The following is a 26,077-nucleotide window of genomic DNA, read 5'->3' as shown; positions in this document are numbered from 1 at the left end:
TGATGCACCTTTGCATCCATACTGACTGCTCGGGTTTCGCCTAAACGGTCTTTACTGTATTTGAAGCACTTCTGAAAAGTAAAACCTAGTACCTTGCTAAATGACAGTGTATGCTGTCCGTTGACAATGGTGACCTGATTCTGAGTGGCTGTAAATCTTGGAAGAAATCTTTTTCTGCCTTTGCGCAAAGTGGATTGTCGGTCCAGAACGAGCCCTTCAGAATAACATGGAACATGCTCAGCTGTGAAGGTTTTGCCGGCTCTGTGCAGTCGAAATGACAAGCAGATGACGATCGATTTCGACTCTCGGACCTCTCCTCTTCTAAGGATAGAGTGCCGCAGAGAGCTAGGTGGGAGCAGTGAATAAAGTGGAGCTGGTAGAATGGCAGAAAGCACAGATGGAGTGGGGACTCTCAGATTCCTCGAAAGCACAAAGCCGAATGTGTGATGAGCTAAAATTAAATGTAGTTGTGTGAGGCGGTGTGCACCGTGGGCAGAGGGCCGTCCTGATGGCTCGCACAGGCCCTGCTTCTGACAACTTGCATGACCTCCGCCACCTTCTTTGGGCCTCTGTTTCTAGAATAAAGTCTGGTCACCGTGGGTGAGGTCCGTTTCTAAAGTCTGAGACACTAGCTCTAAGACGATGTGATGAGGAACACTCCTTGGCAGTTTAATTGCACTTAATGGAGGTAACATTGCTGTTGTCTTGGCACGTGATTCTGGCGGAGGTTCACCCCCGGGAGGAGGTGAGGACAGCCCAGAGCTTACAACTGCAGATGCTAAAGTCTCAAGTCTGATTGATGCTGAGGCCAAGGGCAAATCGGTCTAGTAGCCAGCTCCCTCTGGACCTGCCGCAGAGGGGCTCTCCAGGAGCACAGCGTTGCTGCCCACGCGAGGGGAGTGCAGCGCTCGGTCACCTGGCTGTTAGGACAGCTTCTCCTCCCTCTTCCTCCACCCTCTTCCTCTCTCACTCACCGCTTTCCCTCTTTCTAGCACCTTCTCCTCTGTTCTGCTTATCTTCCATTATCAGCGTTGTCACCAGGTCCTCCAGCACCTCTTTCCCCTTAGCCTCTGGCGTCCTGGAAAAAACATGGCCCCTCCCTTCTGGTTCCTCTGGAAATGCTATCAACTTTTCTCTAAGTATAGGGGAGGGTGTCTGTGTGTGTGTGTGTGTGAGAAGGAGAGAAAGAAAGACTGTTACAGTTGGTGTGTAGTTAGGGTTTGCGATTAAAAAAAAACCAACCCAAACAAACTGAAAAATAGTAATATTGGAGACAGCATTAAAACCCCTGGAGGCCACATTTGGGGAGTAGGGATTGGGGACATGGTGACTGTCTAGTTTCTTAAATTTCACTCATCACTTTTTTAAAAAAATTAATTTTTTTTCTTTCTTCACTTAGTGTGAGTATCTCCAGGTCCATCCATGTTGCTGAAAATGGCGTTATTTCATTCTTTTTAATGGCTGAGTAATATTCCAATACCGCTTTATCTTTTTTGTCCAGTCATTTGTCAATGGACATTTAGGTTGCTTCCATGTCCAGAAATTAACACAACATTGTAAACCGACTATACTTCAATTAAAAAAAAATAAAGAGCTCTAGCAGTCAAAAAGTTTTTAAAAAATTGAAGTATAGTGATTTACAACATTATGTTAGTTTCAGGTGTACAGCACAGTGATTTGGTGATGCATATATATACATATGTATCTATTTTTTCCTGGTTCTTTTCCATTGTTGTTTGTTATGAGATACTGAATATAGACTCTTCTCACTTTTGATGTGTAGGAGTCTGCCCCCCTGCCCCCTGACAGCCTCTGCTCCACTGTCCTGAAAGGGGTTAGAACACACCATCCCCAAACCTGCCACTTGGCCTTGTGACTATTTTGAGCTGAAGGCACTTGAGAAACAGCAGATTCAGGGAGAGCTGTGTGCCCTTTCCCTCTCTACTTGCTGGCAGAGCATAAATTTCCTGCTGAGAAAGGGGTCCTCCCTGTACCAGGAAGAGAACATTCTTACTACTGGAGAAGGGGAGTTGAGGCTGAGATGGGCCTGTACAAAGACACCTTCTTACCAGAATAACTCTTATCTCCCATTGGTTTCTCCCATATCCTTACAAGTCACTTTCCCACGAACCTCTTTTTCCTTTGTTTTGTCATATCTCTACAGTTTATCGCTCTTTGTTAAAATGATACATACTCTTTCCACCATCTTTCCGTGTCGCTGCAATGGCGCATGTGACTGTCCTGGCTGATGCTCTCAAAGAGCATTGATAATGCTGAAAAGAGAGGCAAACGCCACGTTCTTATTAGGCTGTGCTCCAAAGTCATTGTCCGGTTTCCAACTGTGATGATGAAGCATGGTTACATTGGCGAATTTGAAATCATCGATGATCACAGAGCTGGGAAAATTGTTGTGAACCTCACAGGCAGGCTAAATAAGTGGGGAGTGATCAGCCCCAGATTTGATGTGCAACTCAAAGACCTAGAAAAATGGCAGAATACTCTGCTCCCATCCCATCAGTTTGGTTTCATTGTACTGACAACCTCATTCATGGACCATGAAGAAGCAAAGTGAAAACCAAGAGGGAAAAATCTTTGAATTCTTTTTCCAGGGATGTAACACATATGTGCAAATAAAATGCCTCAGTGGGAAAAAATGATATGTAAACTCCTGGGTCTAACCACTTCTTTGGGGTTTTCATTTCTTTTTATGAAGGCCCCTATTCCAGGTAAAAATATTAGCATCAAGTACAATTTGTACGTTTTTTCCTTCTGTTAATCTGTCTTTTGTCAGTTTAATTCACAGGTTCCAGTTACAGGACCTAAGAGGATAGGGGGGATGTCTGTCTTCCCCTAGAGTATCCAAGCAGCTGCTCATGCTGCCCAATCCCCTCCCCAGTCTGGCTCCCTGGTCTGCTCTGGAGGGATGCAGACAGAGCTGTTTGTTCTACATTGTAGGCAAATGGCTAGGACAGGGATGTGCTGTTTTGTGAAAGCAGTGTACAGCCCTGTTGCTTCCAGGGAGTCTGCACTGTTCATACTAGGACTGTAAAACCTCATTAAGCCTGGGCTAATTTAGGTCCAGGGCCTTTAGGGGACTCTGAGTGAATGTGAGTTATACTGTGAATTATAAACCACCTGGACTTTCTGAGAACCCTGACCCCTGTGATGATCTGAATGTGAGTTGAGGAACCCTCTGGATGCTCATGAATGCCCCCAGGCCCGCTCTGACCGGTTGTGCACATTTGGAATGGCGCGGGTACAGAAGTAGCCCTTGGGAAAAGGCAGGTGGTGGTGAACTTGGTCACTCATTTCAATCTGTGACTTCACAGTTGCAACCTCCAAGCTCCAAAAATGTCCTGTCGTTCTGAATGTGACCGTGATTATAATCACATATCTTCTGGGAGTTTAGGTGGAGTGACTCACGCCCCGCACTGGTCTGTGTGCCTGGGAGATGTGCGTTGGCGAGATGCATGGCCAGTTCGGAGGGCAGCATGGGGCCCAGGCTTTCCCTGGACACACAGCCCCCTCTGCTTAGCTGTAGCCCCCTTCAGGGCACGTGCAGGACTCTCTCTGGTTCCTGTGGGTATCACGAGGCTTATCCTGGGTCCCTGTCATGGGTCTTGGAGCTGAAGTCATTCTCAAACCAGATCCCAGATTCTGTTTATAAAGAGAAGCCCAGTGCAAAGAGTACAGGAAGGCTAGGGGGCCTGGGTTCGGGTCCCAGCCCCGCCATCAAATGGCAGTGAGACCCTGTGTGAGGCACGTGCCTCCTGTGAGCCTCCCCGTCTTCATGTGCACCGCCAGGAATTCCCCATCCCGCTCCCGGTTTTTCTGGAATCATCCCCGTTTGTGTGTACGACTGGGATGCCCCTCTCATGGGGAAGTCTGCCTGCCAATTTTGATCCGCTTCTTGTCTGTGTGGGTCCCGTGAGGAGGACGGAGGAGGAATCCAGGCAGACTGGTGAGTGAGAGCTGGAAAACACGGGGAATGCCTTTCTCGGTGAAGCCCGAGCTTATTAGGACAAGATAAAAATATCTACAATCTGTAACAACGGATCCTTTTGAAATCGTGAAGTAGTTTCTTCAGATTGAAACATACCATTAGAAGTATGCAAACAATCCTTGAAGTTTTTGAGAATGACGGCTGGCACTTTTCAATTTTCCATTAAAAATTAAAATTCTTCTTTATTTCACAAATATGTAAGTGCTTGTTAGGTGCCACACACTGGAATAGATACAGCAGTGAACAGAATAGTCAAAATCCTTGCCCTCTGGGGGCTGATGTGCTAACGGGGAGATGGACAATGAACACAGTAAATAATATATTTGCAAATAGTATTAAGTGCAATGGAGAAGGCCATATACTTAAAAAAATTTTTTTTATTGAAGTATAATGTTTACTATGTTGTGTCAATTTCTGGGGTGCAGCATGTTTCAGTCATACATACACACACATACATTCCTTTTCACATTTTTTCATTGTAGGTTACTTCAAGATATTGAATATAGTTCCCTGTGCTGTACAGTGTAAACTTGTTGTTTATCTATTTTGTATATAGTAGTTAGTATCTGCAAACCTCAAACTCCCAATTTATCCCCTCACCCCCTTCATTCCTGGTAACCGTAAGTTTGCTTTCTACGTCTGTGAGTCAGTTTCCTGTTTTGTAAATAAGTTCATTTATGTCTTTCTTTTAATTCTTTTTTAAAATTTTTTAGATTCCACATATGAGTGACATCATATAGAATTTTTCTTTCAAGGCCATACACTTTTAAAGGGCCAATTGATAGCGACTGTTTTATTTTTGCCATGTGCAAATCTATCATTTGGAGCCGGGGTTAAAATCATAAGGTCACAGGATGTGTGGTGGTCTGGGTCCCCAGTGCTCCTCCACGTGGGGCCCTCTGGCCAGCCACACCAGCACCCCCTGAGCACTGATTAGAAAGGCAGTGCCTCCGCCCCACCCCGGCCCTGCGGAGTCAGAACCCGCTGCTAACAGGTTCTGCAAGTGGTCCGCGGGCACATTCACGTTTGAGAGGCACTGGGGTAGAGAGGTCTGTGGCTTTGGGCACGGAGTCTGTTCTAAGCATGTCCAATTACGATCTGGCAACCTTGGGCGGGCACCTCACTGCTCATTGACCTCAGTTTCCTCAGTGAAATGAGGAGGTTCGAATGATGCCGACATTCTCTGCTTTGGCCAAGTTCCTCTCTGATTTCTGAGCGTGTGCTGCTCCCTCATCACGTTCCTTATCCATCAGACCAGACTCTCTGGATCTGTTCAGGATGGGGAGGTATGTGGGGAGCTGGTACTCGGGGCGCTGTGGAATTTCTAGGATGTGCTCAAGGAAGGTGCTCTTTCCCTTTAAGAGTGTTACAAGTGTCCACGGTCTGTCCCATGACAGGGAACAGTGCTGCCTTCTCTGTGTGTGTAACACTGCTCCCCACCTTCCGCAGGGCATGTACTTTTGAGCAGAGCCGCAGGTGTGGTGGCTGATCTACAGGACCAACTTCCCATCCGCTTCAGCCAGGTCCCTCATGGGCCGGGTGGTTCCAGATGCAGGAAGGCGAGTTGCCTCTGATGATGAGCGTGGACACTGCATTGTACTGCCTGGTCCATACCAGCGCCGGGCGTCATAAACTCGGCCTGCCCTCCTGAGGCAAAGCACACAGCTCTGTGGCCTGGGCACGGAGTCTGGAATCTTGACGATCTAATCTTGGCTCGGCTATTACCCGCATACTGCATACTTTGAAGATTCTGTGGGGGTTTTTTTGTTTGTTTGTTTGTTTGGGTTTTTTTTGGTTTTCTTTTTTACAAATTGAAGGTCTGTGGCAACCCTGCAATGAGCAAGTCTATTGGAGGAATTTTTCCAACGGCATTTGCTGGCTTTGTGTTTCTGTGTCACATTTTGGTTATTCTTAAACAGTATTTCCAACGTTTTCATTATTGTTTTCTGTTATGGTGATCTGTGATCAGTGATCTTGAATGTTACTATGGTGAAAAGATTATGACTTGCTCAAGGCGCCAATGATGGTTTTTTGCTGCTGTTGTTTTTTTAGCAATAATTAAGGTTATGTACATTTTCTTCAGACAAAGCTAAATAGACTACAGTATAGTGTGAACATAACTTTCATTGCGCTGGGAAACCAAAACATTCATGTGACTTGCTTTCTTGTGGTATTAACTTCATTGCGGTGGTCCAGAGCTGAACCCAGAATATCTCTGAGGTGTGGCTGTGTGAGCTTCTTAGGAACTTTGGGCAAATACATCAGGTGTCTGGATATCAGGCTGCTTATTGATAAGACTCATTTCTGCTTCACAGGCAGGCTATTGAGGCTTCGTTATAGAAATGCTTTCATTTCATTTCATTCATTCATTCATTCATTCATTCATTTAACGGAGGCACTGGGGATTGAACCCAGGACCTCCTGCATGCTAAGCACACACTCTACCACTGAGCTATACCCTCCCCCCAGCCCCATAAATGCTTTTGAGAGCTGTTTTTAAACGTGTGATTTTCGTGCTTAAGTCACTACATACTCTTATTTTTTTTTTTATTAAGTGTGAAATGCTCCCCCTCTCCTGTTCCTTTAATGGCTGCAGTGTTGATGAGCAGAGAGTGGCCAGGGCCTTTCAGCGTTACTCACGGATTACTGTGAGTTAAGGAACAAACCGGGCATTGACCTTCCTTGGCTGTTTCTGAATTAGTCACGGACTTCCCATTATTTGTGTATGTCAGCAGTATGACCTAAATAAAGTTAGGGCTGATCTCTTTCAGAATACATTTTGGATTTCTCCTTCTGATAAAGTTAAGGCAAGCTGATGTATGATTTGCAAGCAAACAGAAAGACCTTTTCAGCAAAGCACTTGCTGAACTAGGGAGGTATGATTGAACGTTGGTTTCTGGATATGGTCAAACTCTCAGATTTCTCAAGTGTTTCCTAGCCTGCCGAGGACTCAGGAGAAAGCAGTCTTCATTTGTCACTGCCGTTTTCCATTGGTGGGGCAGCCCGAGAGCTGTGATTGAGCTGTGTCTTACTTTACCACCTTGGAGTTCCAGGTGAGCCCAGGGTTTGCTGGGGTTGGGTATTTTCAGATCTTTGCTGCCAGACGGACTTCTGGCCTCATGTTATCGACTGCTTAATCAGCTGCTGTCCATGCTGGGTAAAGGAGATGGGGTCAATGTTTCATTAGCTGTGTAATTTTAGGCAACCTAGAGTAAAGCAAGCAAGCAAACACCACGATGTGAACGAGCAGTACCAAACCTCCCTGGGTCGCAACGCGTCTCCCATCAAGTTTAGTCTGCAGAGATAAGACGCGACCATCACAGTTTAGCCAGGCAGAAACTGCACGGGGAGCAGAGTCACAGATCATGCATCTTTTCCAGCCCTTGGCAATTCCTTCTTTATAGTCTGTTTCATTGCCCAGGGTGGAGATCATTCTAGACCTCTAGGATGCATGGAGGCCTGTCGAGGAATAAAGTGCTTCCAGGCAAGTTCATGTCTGGTTCAGAAGCTGCTGGGGTGAGTGGGAATTAGATCCAAGAGCTCCTGAAGGGTTCGTTGGGATTGGCAAGTGGTAACAACTGGTCTTGTGGGCCATGGTTGCTGTGAGAGGGAGTTTGGTCTGGTAATATCATAAAGTGTCATTTATACCAAGAAGAGGGTCCCTCCCAAGCAGTGTGAAACCACTTCCCAGAGGTTTCCCCCAGACCTGGGGCTCTGATTAGGGTTAAGGTCTTGGGGTGACAGAGGGAGCAGTGAGACACTTCGGTGGCTGGACCAGGTTGTCGTGCACACTCTAACCCTCTGCCCACACAGAGCTGTGGCTCTTTGCCCTGCTCGGGCCCTCTCTAATGCCCCTGGGAAGAGCAGCAGTCTGCATAAACTGGAGCAGATTGAAGGGTTAGTCTGCTGGGAATTATTTCCATGACAGATGCAGAAGAAATGCTGTCACTTTGTCCTCCCAGCTTATCAATTGGTTGGTGAAAGATTGCCCACCACTGTCACAAGTCTTGCCATTCACTTCCCATGTCCACATACAGAGGAATCAAAACATCCAGCGTCTGGACCACCCCACGGCCTTGTAGCCATTCTGCAAACACCTGAGTTGGATTCTTGACCCGTGGTTTGGAAAGACAGCTAGTGTAAGGGCTTCGATTTCAGTCTTTTGCAGGTTGGTGTCCCCTGAATGCACGTGAGTGGATTGGCAATGCACATGACCGCTTGGCTGATATATTCCCTGGCTAAGTGACCCAGTTAGAGACCTGGCCGAGGGACAGGACGGGCAAGCCGAACAGGGCACTGTCCAGGGACGCACCCCCAGCTGGGGCTGGGAGCGCCTGCCATCCCAGTCATGGGTGCAGACAAGTGTGAGAGCACGAGGGAGAGCCTGCTGCTGGTTTGCTCGGGGTGATTTCCTTTCCAACTATGTAGAGAACCAGAAAGAAGGAAGGAGAAATCCGACGGGCTTGATAGCAGAGCTTATTTCAATGGTGTCACATATGTCATTTGGAAAGAGCCATTGTGTGTGGTCTTCTGGTTTTTCACCCAATTGTTAACCAAACTCGAAACATTTAGAAGCTCTTTTGTGCATTAATGTGTCTGGTGAGGTGAGAATCATTGTTGCCACCTCAGCAGTGACCACGCGGAGCTTCGGAGTGGTCATGACGTCGTGAAAATCACAGGCTTGTAACTCACCAGGCTGCAGCAGCACCCTAGCCCCTGACCCCATCTGCCCCACTGTTGTCTCTCAGTTGGTGAAGTGGCTAGATCCGTAAGACATGTGGTTGCTATGAATTCTGTTGTTGGTAAGGAGAATTGGAAACGTTCTCATTTCTAGATTACTTTTCAGATATTCAAATTCGTGCACCAGTAGCATATGGCTAGAACTTGTATTTTTTTTCACTCAGATGTCTTCCAGTGTGCTTCATTGAATTCCAAATCCACATCAGGTTTGAATCTTGAAAATGCCAACTGTACACTAACTGAATGTGAGAAATGAAGAAAACTTTCATAAATTTTTTTTTAATAAATGATTTATTTTTCGGCAGTCAGATAAACCAGGTGTGTGGATTTCTTTTTTCCCCATTTTGGTTTATTTGCATTTTGATAATATGGAAGGAACAATGCTGCCTGTGTATTCTTAGCTGATTTTCTACAAGAGAGTTCCACAATAGCACAGATCAAAAAAAGAGGGACCACGATGGTCTTGCCTATCACCTCTGCAGACCAGGAACATGGGCTTAGCTTTGGGTGGATGGAGAAGCCTTGGTCGTCCTCAGATGGCTGTGTCTGTCATGTACTCTCAGTCTGTCCAAAATTTTGGTCCAGTAATTCTCTGACTCTGTGTTCTCCCATTGGGAGGAGTTTCATTTGTAGGTGCCATTTATGCATCCGTCATTTACCAGGTAGGAGGCTCTCAGGCACTTTAATAAAGGAGGGCTTTTATCTGCTAGATTTTCCTCCATTGCAGAAAATTAGTCCGAATGTATGTGTGTTTGCATGATGTTAATCAGAGTCGCTATCATTGGAAATAATGTTGGCTTGGAAGTTGGAAGACCACCTAACAGAGAGAGCCCAGGTACGGGGCTCTAAGAGATTAGTAAGCCTTGTGCTGCCCACCTGTGGAAGCCACCTCCTTTCTCCACTGTCAGACATATTAAAATGCACAGTGATCCACATGAAATAGAGTTTATACATTGTACATCTTCAACTCTGAGTTACCATTCATTGTAAAATGAAACATTATGTCCCGCTAAGAGAAAACACTGCTCAGTATAATTAGATACACTCATTTCAGAGAGTTCAAATGTAGAAAACTGTGCATTTTAGAATTGGTGAAATACAGTTTATTTATGAGTTGAGTTGCAGTTGGGTCGTTGAGATGATGCTAATTTTTATAGATTTTATTAGAATTTATTTCTAACATAAAAAAAGCTAAAAAGCTGTGACCATTTCCCAACTTTGGCACATCTTAACATTTTGCAATATTTGCTTTAAATATTTTTATAAAATAAAACATGAAAGATATGATTGCAGACCTCTCTGTATCCCTTCCCCAGTCCCAGGACTCATCTCTCCCGTGTCCACATGCAACCGCCATCTTGAATTTGGCACTTAACCATTCCCATGCATGTTTGTAAACCTTTACTATATATGTCTGTATCCATAAATATACTTAGTGTGTTTAAAACACTGCCAGTTGCCCACCAGTATCCATTCCCTCCTTCTTCCTTTTAATAGTAGGACCCCAGTGCTTCAAACGAGCCCCGTCTGCTGGCGATGGCTCAGTGACTGAGTTCTGGCTGATGGCTGGATATGGAAGGGATGGCTGCACCATCTGGATGTTGCCTTTAAAACGAAGGAGCAAGCCTTTCCCGTTCTCTTTCCTCCTTGCTTCTGATTAGGACAGGGGCAAGGTGGTAGCCAGCTACTTGAACTTAAACAAGTGTGAAACACACCGGGAGGGAGCAGAGTGACAAGATAGAAAAATTCCAGGTCCCCGTCTTCAGTGTACCAGCTGCCCACCCACATCCAACTCACCCTCTGCCCTGCCGCCATGCTGCCCATCGTCTCAGGCTGTTTCATGAGAAATAAAACCATATTTTTATTTGTCAGTATTACTTGGTCTCTATGAAGACTGACCGAAAAATGTTCTAAAAGGAGTGACTGAAACTCTGATATGTACCTTCTAGTGACTTATTGTATTAAAAACTTACACTTTTCTTAAATAGAGGGGGTTAGGGTAAAACACATCTATGTAATTCGTTGCATCCTCAGATTAAAAAAGAAAAAAGTGCATTTTACAGCTGGCCAGTGGCTCAGTATCAGTGTCCCGTCCTGGAGTGGACATGACCCCACTGGGGGCACGTGAACTGAGCTCATTATCTTTCATATATAGAGGATGTTCATACACACTGAGGACAGCTACCTGCCCTGTCCCCAACTGGAGATGTTTAAAGCAAATGTCACAACAGTAAATTGAGAATAAAAACGAAAAGTTTCCATTTCCAGGAGAATTTTGTTTCCAGACCCTGACTCAGCGTTCAAATGAGCATCTTGAGAGTGAGGCCTTCCTGATCAATTTCTCTTCTCCAAGAGCTGGCCCCATAACTCCCCACCCCTGCAAGACAAACCGCAGAACAGCTGCTCCAGGAGGACCCACGCTAGCTGGCCGGCTGGCATTCGGGCACAGCCAGGGTCCCAGGCTGGTTGGAATGCTTGCCTTCTGCCCAGAAGGGCAATGTCTGTGTCAGAGCCACGGGTGGATAATAGTGGAGTACAGGGACCATCTCTAACTCTCTCTGGTCCCATCATGCAGCCCTGATGCTCTCTGATCACTCACTAGGCTCGTGCCTGATCTCCTGGGTCAACTTGGCTCCTGGCCTTAGAGGCAGGTTGGGTCCTTGGTTTCCCTCTCAGAGGGCACCTGGAACAGTGCTGCAAGGCACCTGGCCCCTCCTTTTGAATGGGGGTGGGGCCATCAGTTCCAGTCCGGCTGGATACACCTTGACCTTGGGCCTTTTCCCGTTTGCAGTAGGAATTGGGTTGTCAGATGAGTGACTCTGAGACTTCGGCAGTTGCTTGGATGCAAAAGTTCATGGGTGCCTCTTAAACCAGCTGTGCCGACTGCTTCAAAAAGCACAAAAGAGGCTCCTGGCATGAGTGAGTAGAAGGTGAGTGCTGCTCGGGAGGGACCCGCGAGCTGAGCTGAGCTCCGTGGTGCCTGTAAATTAAATTCATAGTGGGCAGAAACAAAGCCAAGCAGTACTCAATTCCTTCCCTCCTATGGAGGCTGGAAACTCAACTGTGCAGAGTCCTTTGCAGGAAGGAAAGAAGCCCAGGAGGTAGGAGGAAGTCAAGATGTGCTTTCTGACCTGGTTGAACTGCGGGTGTCCTTGGACGGTTTTTTGAATTTTAAGAAAATGAAAATTAGGAGAGAAAATTCCCTTCAAATCAGTTCTCAGATCAACTTGCCCAATAACCAGTTCGCCAGAAATTCAATTCCACGTGGAATGTTTTTGAATTCCTTGCCACTATCAAAAAATTACTTTAAAAATTAAAATGAAACATAAACTAAAATTTAAAAACAAGCTGGGTGTGCCCTTGATTACCGTATAATATAACCTTATAATGCCAAAAAGAAGGTTAAAAAAAAAAGCAAAGGATAGTCCCATGTAAAAACACTCAGAAAAGGTTTCAAATTACAGGCAAATTGCTCATGAGGTGACTGGCTTTAGGCTAATTGATCTAGAGTCAAGGACATCCAAAAGTCGACACTTTTGTGCTCAGGGATGCTTTCTCGCGCCTGTATTCATCTTATTTCAGACAAAATTCTAATCAACTCTTTTATTTGGTTTCCCAGTCCCTGGCATAGGAGACGTGAATCAAAACAGGGAGGGAACAGCCAGAGCCAGGCCACTTTGTGTGGCGAGAAGGCCAGCTGATACCCTGACAGCCTGGGCGGGGGTGGTGGAGGCAGAGAAATGAAAACGTAGATGCAGGGATTAGAACATCCCAGGAGTGAGGGGCCCTTTCCTGTGTGGTGCCCTGTCCCCCTTCACCCCCTGCCTGTGTCATGCGTCTATGACTTTGGAGGGTGCCTCTGGATCACCATGTGCATAATGCCGGCCAAGTCATAAAAAATGTTTATAACAGGCTAAATCACAGGCTGTGTACTTGGCCCATTTGATTATTTTCTCCTCCAATCCACTTTCGAAATATTTTCGTCAAATCACTGACTCTTGAATTGGGACATCCACTGGAAGGCACCCATGTCCCCTGCCCTCCAGAAGTCTCCCCAAATACTGCCCACAAGGATGCCTTCTGCAGCTTCACGAGCTCCGCCAGGCCAGCCAAGAGCAAGTTGAGTGAGCTGGAGACATTCACTCCTGGGAAGTCCTCTTTCACCAAAACGCAGCATGGCCGAATCCAGTTCATTCTTGATACTCAGGGTAATGTGGGTAGGAGGTCGTGAACATTCCAAATCACAATGAAATCAACTGTATTATTTATCATTATCTGGTGGCTGCCAGTCCAGAATGGCTGCCTTCCTTAAGGAGGTGTATTAGAATTTTCTAGAGAAACAGACCAACAATGCATGTGTGTGTGTATCTATCTTTCTCTGAAGGCATTGGTTCATGCAATTATGGAGGCTGAGAAGTTGCATGATCTGCCATCTGAGCTGGAGACCCAGGAGAGCTGGTGGTGCAGGTGCAGCCCAAGTCCGAGGGCCTGAAAATCAGGAGAGCTGGTCTAAGTCCAGTCTAGGTACAGGAGGAAACCACAGTCCCAGTTTGGAAAGAGGCAGCAGGAGCGAGTTCTCCCTTCCCCACCATTTGTTCTATTTAGCCCTCTAATGGTTTGATTAGATGAGGCCCACCTGTGTTGGGGAGGGCAGTCTGCTTCACTCAGCCCGCTGCTTCAAATCCCATCCAGAAATGCCCTTACACACCCACCCAGAATCATACTGAGCCAAGTATTTGGATACCCTGTGGCCCAGTCAAGTTGAAACATAAAATTAACCATCACAGGAGGCGCACCAATTTATTGCTGCTTCCTGCCGCTCCCCGTCCCCCTCTCACCTCCAAAGCCCAAGGAGCCACCAACCACCTCTCCCCTCCGAGGCCCCCTCTGTGAAGTCGCCAAGACTTAAGGTGGGACACCTGGGAAGGAAGAGGGTTCAGGGCCTGTGAGCAGGCTGAGATGATGTGCTCTGGGGACAGGTGCTGACCTCAGCCTAAAGGCTGACCCCTCTCCTTCCACCTTGTGAAGAAGAACATGGGTGGGTGATGGCCAAGGGGAGTGTTGGCCTAACTTTAACCACCCGCCATATTTAATCTCCATACCGGTTCATCTGCTACTTGGTATCTGTCCTTTTATAAGTATTGTCACTATAGTTATTTTGAGTCCTTTACTACCCAGTGCGTTTGTGAGCACACCTAGAGGCAGTGGGGCACTTGGAAAGAGCAGCAGGTCAGATAATAGAAGGCAGAGTTCTACCACTGAACATGTGGCCGCAGGCCAGTCACTGACTTTCAGCATCTCGGCGCTCTCCAGTAGGAGCTGAGATTGGTGATAATTGCGAATCTAATTCATAGTATAATCTTGTCACAGTCAAATGAGGTGACCTGTATGAAAACACTTGGTAATACTCAACAAATACAAATACAGAAGGGCGAAGTAAACATAAAGAGCTACTCTTTTTATTGCTATGACTCTGCTCTGTAAGTTTGTAAGTACTGGTCAGAATTACTTAAAGGGTAACCACTGCCTGCCCTGCTGACACTCGAAGACTAGGCTTTATACTGGACCCCAACATCCTCTTCAGATTGCTTTAAAAAAGTGACACAGTTCTTTAACCAGGAAGGTGTATGTGTTTTCTGTTTTGCCTCCTCCTAGAGATGAGTTGATCATTGTTCTCATAATATGTAGCCAAGAATGATTCAGGTTAGGAAAATAATAGTCAGACTTTGCTCATCTTTTGTAGGATGATTTTGCCATAACCCCTGTAACCAAAATAGCGGTTTCTTTTAAGACGCGCTACCTCAGAGTCACGGATCTGCACCTTTAAAGCCTACACTTGATTGTCTGGTGCTAAAATTGTGTTCCAGGGAAGCACATCAGCATGCAAATCTACAATGTAGCCATTTTCACCTAGATTGAATATTATTAACTAGCCCAAGGGACGGGAGGTAATTAAGATTTCGAACAGCTGACTTTTGTTGACTGTGATGAGTAACCCCCAAATTTAAAGTGGCGTACCAGTTTAAATAATGGGAAGATGGCCCGGGGAGACAGTAGCTACAAATTTTGGCTTTTAAGTGGAATGAACGAATTTGACTTTCCTTCATCAGCCCACATAGTTGATAAGGGCAGAGACTGAACTAGATGCAAATAGGAGAATGTTCAGACTCTAGGAAAATCATGTTTCTTTCTGAATGATGGCAGATTTCCATCTTGTTAGTCTCTCACTCATTCTAATACCTTCCTTCTTCCGTGGGTTTAGGAACAAAGACCAAGTGCAGACAGTTGAAGCCCTTGTTGAGGGTTTATGCTTTTGCCTGATTAAAACTAGTGGATTTCCAGCCTGCTAATGTAGCTCTAGGTAGAAGGGAGAACAACTCTTAGCTTGGATCCACTTCAGAAAGTTTGTAAGACCTCCCTCTGCCTTTCACAGAGCTGATATGGCACCTTTCTGAGAGCATCTTCATTCCCGTGCAATTCCACAATAATTGTTCCTAGGTGAGACGAGATGATCACCTTTTTTTGTGTGTGTCCTATGCACGCTGTTTTAAAAGACAGAAACAAAGTTCTCCATTTCTCCCAGGAGAAGTTGGTTAAAGGATCCATGCATATTTGCACCACCTTAAACAGATGCCCAGCAGGCTAGGCTGGCACACAGCTCATTTCAGCCATCCGAATTTTCAGGTGTACCATGTGTATTTAGTACATCATTTGATAATGCTAAAAAAATATATATTAAAGCAGTGTGAGACTAAAAGGAGAAAGAAGATGAATGTTAGCATTCCCCTGGGGTTCATGGGTGAAGGAATTAACACAGCGTGGCACTCTGCCCTAGCTGTGTCTGTTTCCATGGCAACAGCTGCGTGCATGTTTCAGACTATCCACAGTGACACAGTTGCAGAAATAGTAGCTTGCAGGTTTCTGATATCGCATCAGTGGACAGGCAGCACGCACTATATTAAGTAAGTGTAAAAGAATTTAAAATACAGCTCTGATTCAGATGTATATTAGCTCACCTAAGCGATGTACCGGAGATTTCGGCATACCCCTTCCTCACGACAGCAAAATCTGGGCAAAGTTGAAAGTTGCAAGATTCCAGTCAAAGAATTGTCCTTGCTTGGGTAAATATCATCAAATGGAACAAATGTGAGTGAGTTGCAAAGGTAAGAAAATGGCCTTGGCAGATGACATACTTAAGAAGGATATTGTCAGTGAAGCTAATTTTTTGGAGGGAGGTAGTGTTGGGTAAGGAATGGAAGCTTTGGTTGAAAACAGCTGAGTCTTGAAAGCAGCTCTAATGTGCACCAGAATCTTTAACTGCTGCTGAGTTTATAGCAACTAAGGTATTTGAATGTATCATTGTGAAAATTGCTTTTATACAAAAACGATCAGAGGAGCAGAGAGGTTGATTGGATTTACAGTTAAAGAGCAGTTGGGGCTCCTTTGTCTTTCGGAATGCTTATGTAAATATCTTCCTTCTCACCGGGGTGACCCTGGTTTGTCTTTGACATTTGCTGCTACTTTTTGGTACCATTTACTGGTCTCCGTGTTTAGATTATGCTGCCACATTGTAGCCTGATAGGACCTGAAGGTTGGTTAGAAAGCAACCAAGTAAAGATGATAGACTTTGTAAGTGTATGACTTTGCAATCAAATTGTACAGTAATTTAGGAGGAGAAGTGTTCAAATGGGTATTTATTTACAGGCTAGACCTCTACTTTGGAATAGCAGCCTCGGTATTAGGTTAATGGATTTCAATGTGCACGTTATGATTGCGGGAGCTTTCAAGTATGTTGCAGTTCAATTTAGACTGAGTTTTTAATGTCAAAATATTTTTATTTATGCCCATTATTCGGTGTAAGCCTGCATTTACCTTATAGTTTTATTATTCATGTATCAGTAAAGAGAATGTGAAATGGCATGGCAATTTAAGCTAATCTATTTGTTTGAGAAGGATTCATTTTCTGACCATAGGTGGACTTTTACAAAAAGTGGTATGAGAAATGCAACTCTTGTACGTGTGAGACTATCTGTTGGGTGCACAGGGAACTGTCTCCAGTGTCTACTGCATGTAATCGTTACAGCAATGATCTGATTCAGTGTTAAGGGAACACCTCTGGGAGGAGGGGCTCTGGGACTTCCTAACACCTGGGTATGAGGAGGGCTGGGACAGATTTTTGAATTATGAATCAGAGATTGAACCCTAGAATGTCTGATACCCCAGTGGGTAGATACGATTTGCCTTTCTACATAAGGGGACCCAAAATGGAACAGATGTTGAAGTCTCCCGCTGATGCCCACCTGTCGTCCGAGCTACCCAGAGGTGGGAAGTGAAGACTGTGTCTTCTCTGGGGTTTTTTTTTTTTTAATGGTGGCTGATACTAAAGGCAGCTCCTTTCTCAGAGGGGAAGCCCCTCTGCCTATTTTTATACTCATCTCTAGTTTCGAGACTCCAGCCCATCTCTGGGGCTGATGGGAGGGCCTGTGCCCTGAGTTGCCAGGCCGGGGGTATCCCGGTGGGCAGCTTCTCTCTGTGACAGCTGCCGGAAGCCACCTGTGCTTGGCTCCCCAAAGCAGAGGAATCCAATACCGTTGGTATGAGGGTTTACATGATGTTCTGCTGTTGTATTTGAGGGGCCCTGGAAACCTTGGGTTCCTTAGCCTGGAGCTCTGAAACTGGAAATCAAAAAAGTGTCAATGAATGACTTTGGATGATAGTTCAACTTTTGTCTGTTTGGGAGTGCACACCCTTGTAAGAGTCGTATGTATATTTTTCTCATCATCCCCAAATATTTTCCAGTGTAAAAAGCAACATCTCCAAAAAACACCAGTCTGTGTCATGTTATGTTAGCTCTCTTGTGAGACTAGAAAAACACATAAACCAAAATGTAAAGCCCTGGGCCGAACCATTCATCTGAATGTGAAATCCTGGCAGCGCTTGTAGGAAACTCAATTGCTTCCATTTGAAGGGCCAGGAAATTGATTTGGAAAAAAAATAATAAATTTGGGGGATTCCCAAATAGTGGCAGCATGGAATGAAAAAGAGAAAAATGAAGGTACAGACTGATCGTATTACCAACCTTAAATGGTAACAGAATTGCCAGAATAAACGTCTTAGGGCAGAGCTTGTTCGGAGTCTCCACTGCCTGGTCATTTCTGAAGGTTCCCGGTGGTCACAAGGTAAGAGCCAATTGCTAGGCTGGCGTCCAGGGCTTTCCAGCATTAGCCCCTTTCCTGCCTCCCTCTTACCAGGTCTCTTCCTTGAGCATCCTGCCCTAGGGTAGTAAGCACCGTGTCCTGACCACGAGGGGAAGGTTCTAGGCCTTTGCTCTTACTGCAGCCTCAGCCCAGATTCCTTTCCTCCCACCTTTCCAGCTTCAGCTTCAGTTCCTCCAAAACCCTTACAGGTCTCCGCCCCTCACCCTCACTGGGATGATTTCTCCATCCCTCATGTTCCCTTAACAGTTTCTTTTCAAATTATAACCCTTATTTCACTATATTAGGATGCACTGAATCTTGACTGTGATGTAAACATATCAAAGACAAAAGACCATGGTGTACATACTTCTGTAGCTTGGCCACACCTAGAACAGTACTTCAAACTTGGATTGCCTTGAATTCTTAAAATGTGACTGAGGAATATGTCGTTGAACTATCTTCTGCTCAGAGAGAGTCTGTTGGATACTGAGATTCCTAAGGCTACTTCTGTCACAGCTCCAAGCCTTGGGACCAGTTCAGCCTCTTCCAGATGCTTCCAAACTTCTGGCTGTTTGGCATCATCTAAACACAGAAACCAGGTGAATGGCTGATTTTTTTTCCCCCATCTTCATGGAATCAAAGATTTTAGAGCCAGAGGAACCTTAGAGAGATAAACTCATCTTACAGAGAAGAGAATTGTGAGCTTGAACTGTTAAGTAACTTTTCTGAAGGCACATGGTTGGTTAGTAACCCAGGTGTGTGGATCCAGCCGGTAATACCCCTGCATGGTCCTGGCTCCCGAGCCTTCCTGGCTGTGGCCGTGAGTTCCACTGAAGGCATAACTAGGCAACTGTTGCTTTCTGCCCCGTGTTAGGATTGGCTGGCTTTCTATATGGAAGCATCGTCATCCGACAACAATCCTGTGAACCCCCCTTTGCTAAAGGCTGATATCATTGGGATAGAATTAAAAATAACAGTGGACTGAGAGTTGAACTCAGGGGGACTGAGAGCCTCACAGAGGCTACGGGCAGCTGCTGAATTCAGTCAAGTTCAGACCCTTAAAAAGAGTGGAAAAAAGAAAGCACATACTTTCCAGTGCCTGGGCACTGCACAGGCAGGCCAGCTGGGCGTAGCACCGTGGCAGAAAGATCTCTTCAGTTTCAGAAATACGAGCCCCTGAGCTTGCACACAGGGAGGGGACTAGGGCTGCGACTGGGCCTGAGCTGGCGCTGCATTTCTGGTCTTACTTCTGCCTGTGGTTCTACCAGACACGGCTCCTAAGGGAAGCCCATTAGTGTCTAAAGAAAGAACCAGCCCTCCAAGTTGGCAGGAGCAGGCTGCGCCTGGGTGTGTGTGTGCGTGTGCGTGTGCGTGTGTGTGTGTGTGTGTGTGTTTAAAGGACTGCATCTGAAATCCACAGGCTTTAGGAGGAACTCTTGGTTTTCTGTGTAAACGTGTACTTCTTCTTGCCCAGGGTTAGTCTGTGACGGGAATAAAGCACAATTCAGGTTTCTGAGTTGGAAGCCTGATTAATCTCTCCGCCAGTTACATATGGAAATAAATTAGTAAATGGTCCATCTGGGACTAAACTACTGAGCGATGATAAATTATCACCGTCTTACGTCTCTGTTGCTGCAGACTGAGTCGTGCTCACTGGGAGCTGCTGAAAGATAACTGGATGTTCTGTCGTGGTCAGAGGAGTCAAATTTTTTTTAAAAAAATGAAAAGTAAAAAATTTACTTTGAAATGTTGCTTGGGAGGATGGTTGGTTGATGCCAAGTTTGTGCCTTAGAACTGCCATATCTGCAAATATTTAAAAGGAGAGTCTGAAGGACATAAGAAACATTTTACTTTTATATTTTCAAAGACCAGTACAGTGACTAGTATTAATTGGCACCCAAATGTCTTCATGAGGAGATTATAATTATATATATAATAAAAATACACTCCTGTGTAGTATTGTACTGTATAATTTTCATAGGAATTTTTAAAAAAAATATATTTTTATTGAACTATAGTCATAGCAACTTCTTGTCTATTTTCTTATTTAAATTTCAAAGGTGGTACAAGTCAGCGTCTTGTTGAGAAATTGAGGTTGAGGAAGTTGAGTGTCTTGCCTGTAATGATGCAGATGGCAGAACTGGGGTGAGCAGCCGGTTCTGAATCCAGCTCCGTTCCCATCAGAGCCTTGCCTGACATCAAAAACATTTTCAGTTTCCTGTCATTCATCTAGCAGCACCGGGAAATAAAGCCTCTGTTCGTGTCAGTTTTCTAGAAGCAAAACCCATACCTTCTTGATCATGAAAAGTAGTCTTTTTTCTCGCGTTGGAGGTGTTGAGCATTGGTTTAAGATTTCTTTCTTTTCTTTCTTTCTTTCTTTTTTTTTTTTTGCAGGTTTACATTTTTAAAAATTGAGGTATAATTGACATAAAATTGTGAGTTCCGGGTATACGACGTAACGATCCGATGTTTGTGTACGTTGTGAAGTAATCACAGTTACGTCGAGTTAACATCCAACACTTTGCATAGTTAACAATTATTTTTTTCTTGCGATGAGAACTTTTAAGATCTCTTTTCTTAACAACTTAAAAGTATGCAACATGGTGTTGGTAACTATAGTCACCGTGCTGAACACGATCAATCCCTGATTTATTTTGTAACTAGAAGTCTGTACCTTTTGACCCCCTTTACCCATTTCTCCCACCTCCTGGTTTGACTTTCTTGGGACTGAGGCACACCACTCCCCACTCGAGGTGTTTTATAAAGCGAAAACCATCAATGTCCTCAGGGGCTTTTTAGGTGTGGTAACATTTTGCCCCTTTGCAGAATGGCCCGAGGCAACTGTGACCTCCAGATTCTTACGCCTACTTTAAAATTTTCTTTTGTGTCTTCCTCTAGGGCAAACCTTCAGCCGTTTATCCTTGAAGCAGCTGAGGTGCTCCCCTCTAGAAAATGCAGTGCAAAATGTACAGAAACGCAGCCTGGACTTAGAAATCATTAAATCGCCTGGTTTATCAGACATCAGCGTCTAGACATAAGCCACTGGGCGGTCTTCACACCAGAAAGAGGAGCCTGTACTTGGCTGTAACTTGGAAGTAACCTGTCTCACCCAGCTCACCTTCACGTTTCTCAGCCAGACCTGATTCCCCCGTGCACCTGAGTAGCCCTCTTGTGTCCTCACCTCTGGGCCTTTGCTTCAGCGTCTGCCTATTCCCGCCGGTCAAAATCCCTTCGAGATCTCAAGGCCCTTAGTGTTGTCTTCTCGATTCTTCCTCTTACCTGCCTCCCCACCCCAACCAGAAACAACTGTCCCCTTTGAAGCCTCCTGTTTGTTGGAGGAAATAACGGCCTGCCTCTGTCTGAGCTGCCTGTCTACCTGTCTTAACTCCCGTAGTGGGCAATACATTTCTCAGAGGCAGGGATGTCATCAGCTTCTCTCTCTGACCCTTGCCCCCTCCCCAATCCCTAGCCCCATACTGTGCCCTTAATTGAAGCGGAACATGCAGTAGAGTAGGGTGATTTTACTTTATAACAACAGATTCAGTGTCTTTGGATGCGTGGATGAGTTAACAATTGAAGGTGTAGCAGAATCACTTGGAGGGCTTGCTAAGACAGATCTCCGGGCCCCACCGCCACATATTCAGATTCTGCAGAGCTCGGGCAGGGCCAAAAATTTGCGTTTCTAACGAACTCTCAGATGGTAGTGATGCTGCCTTCCTCGGGACCACAGTTTGAGAACCGCTGTCCTAATGAATTAATTTCCTAACATTCTCACTAAGAAGCTCAAAGGCTAATACCATTCTTTTCATCAGACAGTCTACTGATGTGTCTTCCCTGAGGGGGAAGCCAAAAAAGAAAAAATCTTCCATTAGAAATTATTATGCAATCTGTCTCATGTACCGACTTTTCTATATTGCAAGCTCGTTGGTTGACTGTAGCCCCCAAACTTGCAGCCCATTTTGTGAGCTTTAGCTTGATGGGATCTTTCCCCCCAGGAATAGAGCCGAAGTAATTTTATTTTACAGTAACAGAATGGAGAGTCATTGACTTTGCAGCCTGTGTATCTGGTCTACCCAGAGGAGCAAGGCTGGTGCGCTTGGTGCCTGGCCTTGAATGCTTCCCGGTGCTCTGGTGTTTTTCCTTTGTCTAGTCAAGTGTTTCAGTGGCAGCTATAGTAAAATAAAATCATCTCACAAATGTCTCAATGGCCGCTGTAGTAAAATAAGATCATCTCACAATATCTATGGCATGTATTTTCTGGGTCCTTTTATGCCCCGTGAGGCAGTTTCAAGAACACTCCATCGGGAAGGACCCAATGCTTCAATAACTTTTCAAGAAATAAAGAGGCACTGTTGCAATTGACATTTTCGTTGAAGTGTGGCATCTTTTAGAGAGTCAGGCCAGAGATGACATCCACTGTGCTTGCGAGGGTTCTCTCTCCTCCCCCGCCCTAACCCGTCTTTCTTCTGTTCCTCTCCACCAGCCACTAAGCGCATCATCTCCCAGAGGGCCAGCGTTCTCGAGATCATGGAGGCCTCTCTGTCCTTGCCGTGACTGGAGCAATGCTGACCTCGGTTTCCTGGACCCATTCTGACTCAGGTAACCAGCTGGCTTGCACCTCATGGAGACTGCACTGAACAAATGAAATTCCAAAGCTATATTTAAATGCAAATGCCAAATTGATTGTTTCTCCATCAATTGATAACCACCCCCTCTTCCTCCCAGTCTTCTTAGTGATCAATTTATGCAGCTGATCAGACTGACATTGTGGTCAGTCAATTTAGGCATTAAGATTATGAGAATGTTGAGCCACATCTTTATGTAAAATTTTGGTGTGTGTCATACACAATGCAGCAGGAACGCTGCTGGGAATTTTCACACAGAAACGAGCACCTACTGTACGTAGCTCCTCTAACTCATTTTCTTTCTCATAATACAATACTTCACCTGAATTATATTAGTCTGTCTAAGTTGGACCTTTTAGTTGAGTTTAATAAGTATTATTGAGTATCTGTTATGTGTTCTTGGGGCAGATGGAGATTAAAAAAAACTAAGACATTAAAAATGTGAGCTGCATCCTCATGCAGCTCACACCTGAGCCAAAGAGCCAACACTCACTCGTAAGAAGACGTTGGATGGTGGATGGTGGAGCTCAGCTTCCAGCTGGGGCTGTGCGCTAATGGTAACTCTCGTGTTCAGGGACTTTGAGGACTGGAATTGGAATAATTAGGGAAGAATTCATGGAAGAGGCAGGGCCTCAGGTGGGCTTTGTCACTGAGAATCATTCAGCCAGGAAGGAAGAGGAGCAGCCTGGCCTGGCCAGGAGGGTGGGACTGAGCCTGCTGGGAGCCTGGCCAGTGAGGACCCTGGCTGCCTGGACCAGACAGAGCTTGGAGGACCCTGACTCCTGTCCTAGCCTGAATCAGGCTCCGCTCAGGGACTGGGTCCCTTAAGGTTTCGGTGGGGAAACCCCACCTGCCCTGTTACAGGGTTGCTTTGCTGACGGCTTCCTGCAGGGGGCCCCAGTCACTGTTGCCCCGGTCCTGGTTTGGCTGCTACCTGCCGGCCTTCTGTTTCTTTGGGCTTGTCCCTACCTGGCCTCTCCCTGTCTACATGATTGTTCACTCTTCTCTCACACACCTGCCTCTCTCAACCCGGCGCTCTGCCTGGCAGGTGTGGCTTGACAGGGCCCCGGGCTGAGCCAGATCCCGTGTGAGGTCAGAACCTGGTGATTCACAAAATGCGATTCCTAGCTGAGAAGTGGAATTGATGGGTGGGAGGCAGCAGCCAGGAACATGAGTTTGTGTGTTGGTACCAGGAGTGAACCTGGAGTTCTGAAAGCCGGAATTCAAGGAGGGTCTCAAGGCTGAAGCTGGGGCCATGGGTGGGGATGGGAGCCCGGTGGGCTGTCATCTTGCGGTGGCCCCCACAAACTCCGCTCGCAGGAGTGGATAAAGCAGCGGCTGCTTCCTGCCCTGGGTCTTGAGGGTGCTGTGAGGGTCTCCTGCCAATGCTCTGCCTGTCCCATGAGGCCACACCCACCCCACCTGCCTTCACGTGTGCTGCTGCTTCTGGAACTGACAGCCCCGCCGATCCAGGAGCTCAGGCCTTCCTGGAATCAGACCCCTGGCTCACCAGCCACCAGGAAGTGGAAGAATGAGAATAATAGTGTTTGTGTTCTGCTCCCAAGAAAGCGGTTGCCTCATCAGTTGTTGCCCTGCCTCTTCTAAGCTCCGGTGAGTGGGCTGCGGCCAGCCAGCCAGGTATGGCCCTCTGCTTGCTTGAGATGGACAGGCTGTGATGATTCTTACATTTTTAAGTGATTGGAAGAAATTAAAAGATTATATTTTTTGCCTCATAAAAATTATATGGAATTGAGGTTTTGATGTCCCTAAATTAAGTTTTAACTGGAACACAGTTGTGTTCATTCATTTCTGGGTTACCTGTAGCAGCTTTTACGCTACAAGGGCAGAGTTGAATAGGTGCCTCAGAAACCGGAAAGCATTTACTTTCTGATCTTTTACATTAAAAAAAAAATTGCCATCCTCTGGCTCAGGCAATTGTGGGCGCAAATGTTTGCAACATTTGAGATGTGAAACTTTTTTCCCTCATAAAGAAAATAGAATTGAAGGGTGAGTGGGATTTGAATAAGCAAGCGAGGAATGTTCCAGACTAAGATGGAGAACTGGTCATACTCAAGTTGGATTTTTCTGTTCATCTACTTAACGTTCAGTTAAAGCTAGCTATGACATTGAGGCTATTTCATTTCAGGAACCCAATTCTTAGGTGCCTTTAAAGTAAGGCATCCAGGCTTCCTGGGTTAATGTAAGTGTTGGAACAAGTCAGCCTGGATTTTGGAACTTTTTTCTTTTTACTTGGCACTGGGTGTGAACTGTTTTATTTTAAACCAAATAAGTATTTTGTTTTAAATCAAGTAAGCATTGAAGACTTGCCATGTGTAAGCTATGGCATTTAATCTTGGCAGTATTTCCCCAATCCTAGTGGGATTTTTATGATACTGTTGAGTGGAAACTGGGAAGAGTTTGGAGATGTGGGTTCTAGTCCTCCTAGCTAGCTGAGCCAGGGCAGGCTGTGGTCTACAAGGGTAAAAAGCACACCCAAATCTCAGAGCCTAGTGCAGTAAAAGTTTATTTCTCACCCACCCAGAGTTGGATTGCACCAGGGTGGCTGTCCTGCCTCCAGCATTCTGAGGTTTCAAGCCTCCCCCATCTTGTGACACCTGCATTTCAAAAAGTGGCTTCCTGGTTGCTTTGACATGTGAAAAAAAGAGTTGAGAACACACACCCGTTCTTAGGTGCCTTAGACTAGAAGTGACTCAGACTAATTCCACTTCCACAGTTCATTGGCCAGAACTAGCCATGTACCTCTGTCTCGCTGCTGGGAGGCTGGGAAGCAGGCAGGAGTCCAGGGTTGCTTGGGGTCCTTACTGACCCCACGGCACAGCGTCACTGTGGAGAAGCCCAAACTTGGTCTGTGCTTTTGTCTGCTCTTCATCAAAGGGTAATTAACGCAGACCTACATTTCACAGTTTATGAAAGGCTCAAATAAGAAGTAGGAAAGATCTTTAAAAGATATAACAAACTGTAAAATATGTAACCAGTTTCTTTATCGGGTCTTGAGTGGTGATAGGCTGGAGCCAGGATAGTCACACACACCCAGGTGTGCTTGAGGCCCTTGTAGCCGTCGCCAGTTGACCTGACATAGTTACCATACAGTCCTTTCTTCACACCCAGAAATATGTTGCTGTGGACAATACATGATGTGATCACCCCAGCTTGACCCCACTGGTCATCCTTGAAGATTAAGGATGTTTATCGAGCTGCTTCTTACAGTCACAGTGTTGTAAGCTTTTGCTCGCATTGTTTCATTTAATCCCCCAAACAAACTTGTGAAGTAGACACAAGTAACCTCACTTTAAGATGAGGTAACAGATGCAGAAAGCTTTAAATTGTGCATGATCACAGAGCTAGCGAGTGGTACCGCTTTGCTCTGAACCCAGGTCTGGCCTGCTCTTAAGTGCTCCGTGTGACTGCCTTGCCCATCCTTTACGAGGACTGGGCCTTTGACCAGGTGGGGCCCCACTTCCCTAACACTGGCTTGGGGATCTGTTCCTGGA

At 45.7% G+C, this 26,077-nt stretch overlaps 1 protein-coding gene across 3 annotated transcripts in view; it reads left to right on the top strand.

Moving 5' to 3' along the window:
• FOXN3 (forkhead box N3) overlaps nucleotides 1-26,077 on the top strand; it is a 366,339-nt gene that overhangs the window by 74,539 nt on the left and 265,723 nt on the right. For all 3 annotated transcript variants that reach the window (XM_032482489.1, XM_032482487.1, XM_032482490.1), the window contains exon 2: nucleotides 22,424-22,539. The gene's annotated coding sequence lies outside the window, so the exon portion shown is untranslated. The remainder of the gene's footprint in view (nucleotides 1-22,423; nucleotides 22,540-26,077) is intronic.

This window comes from Camelus ferus, chromosome 6, assembly GCF_009834535.1.
Source record: "Camelus ferus isolate YT-003-E chromosome 6, BCGSAC_Cfer_1.0, whole genome shotgun sequence".
Taxonomy (NCBI): Eukaryota; Metazoa; Chordata; class Mammalia; order Artiodactyla; family Camelidae; genus Camelus; species Camelus ferus.
The sequence above is the reverse complement of the archived record's forward strand: the minus strand, read 5'-3'. Positions and strand labels throughout refer to the sequence as shown.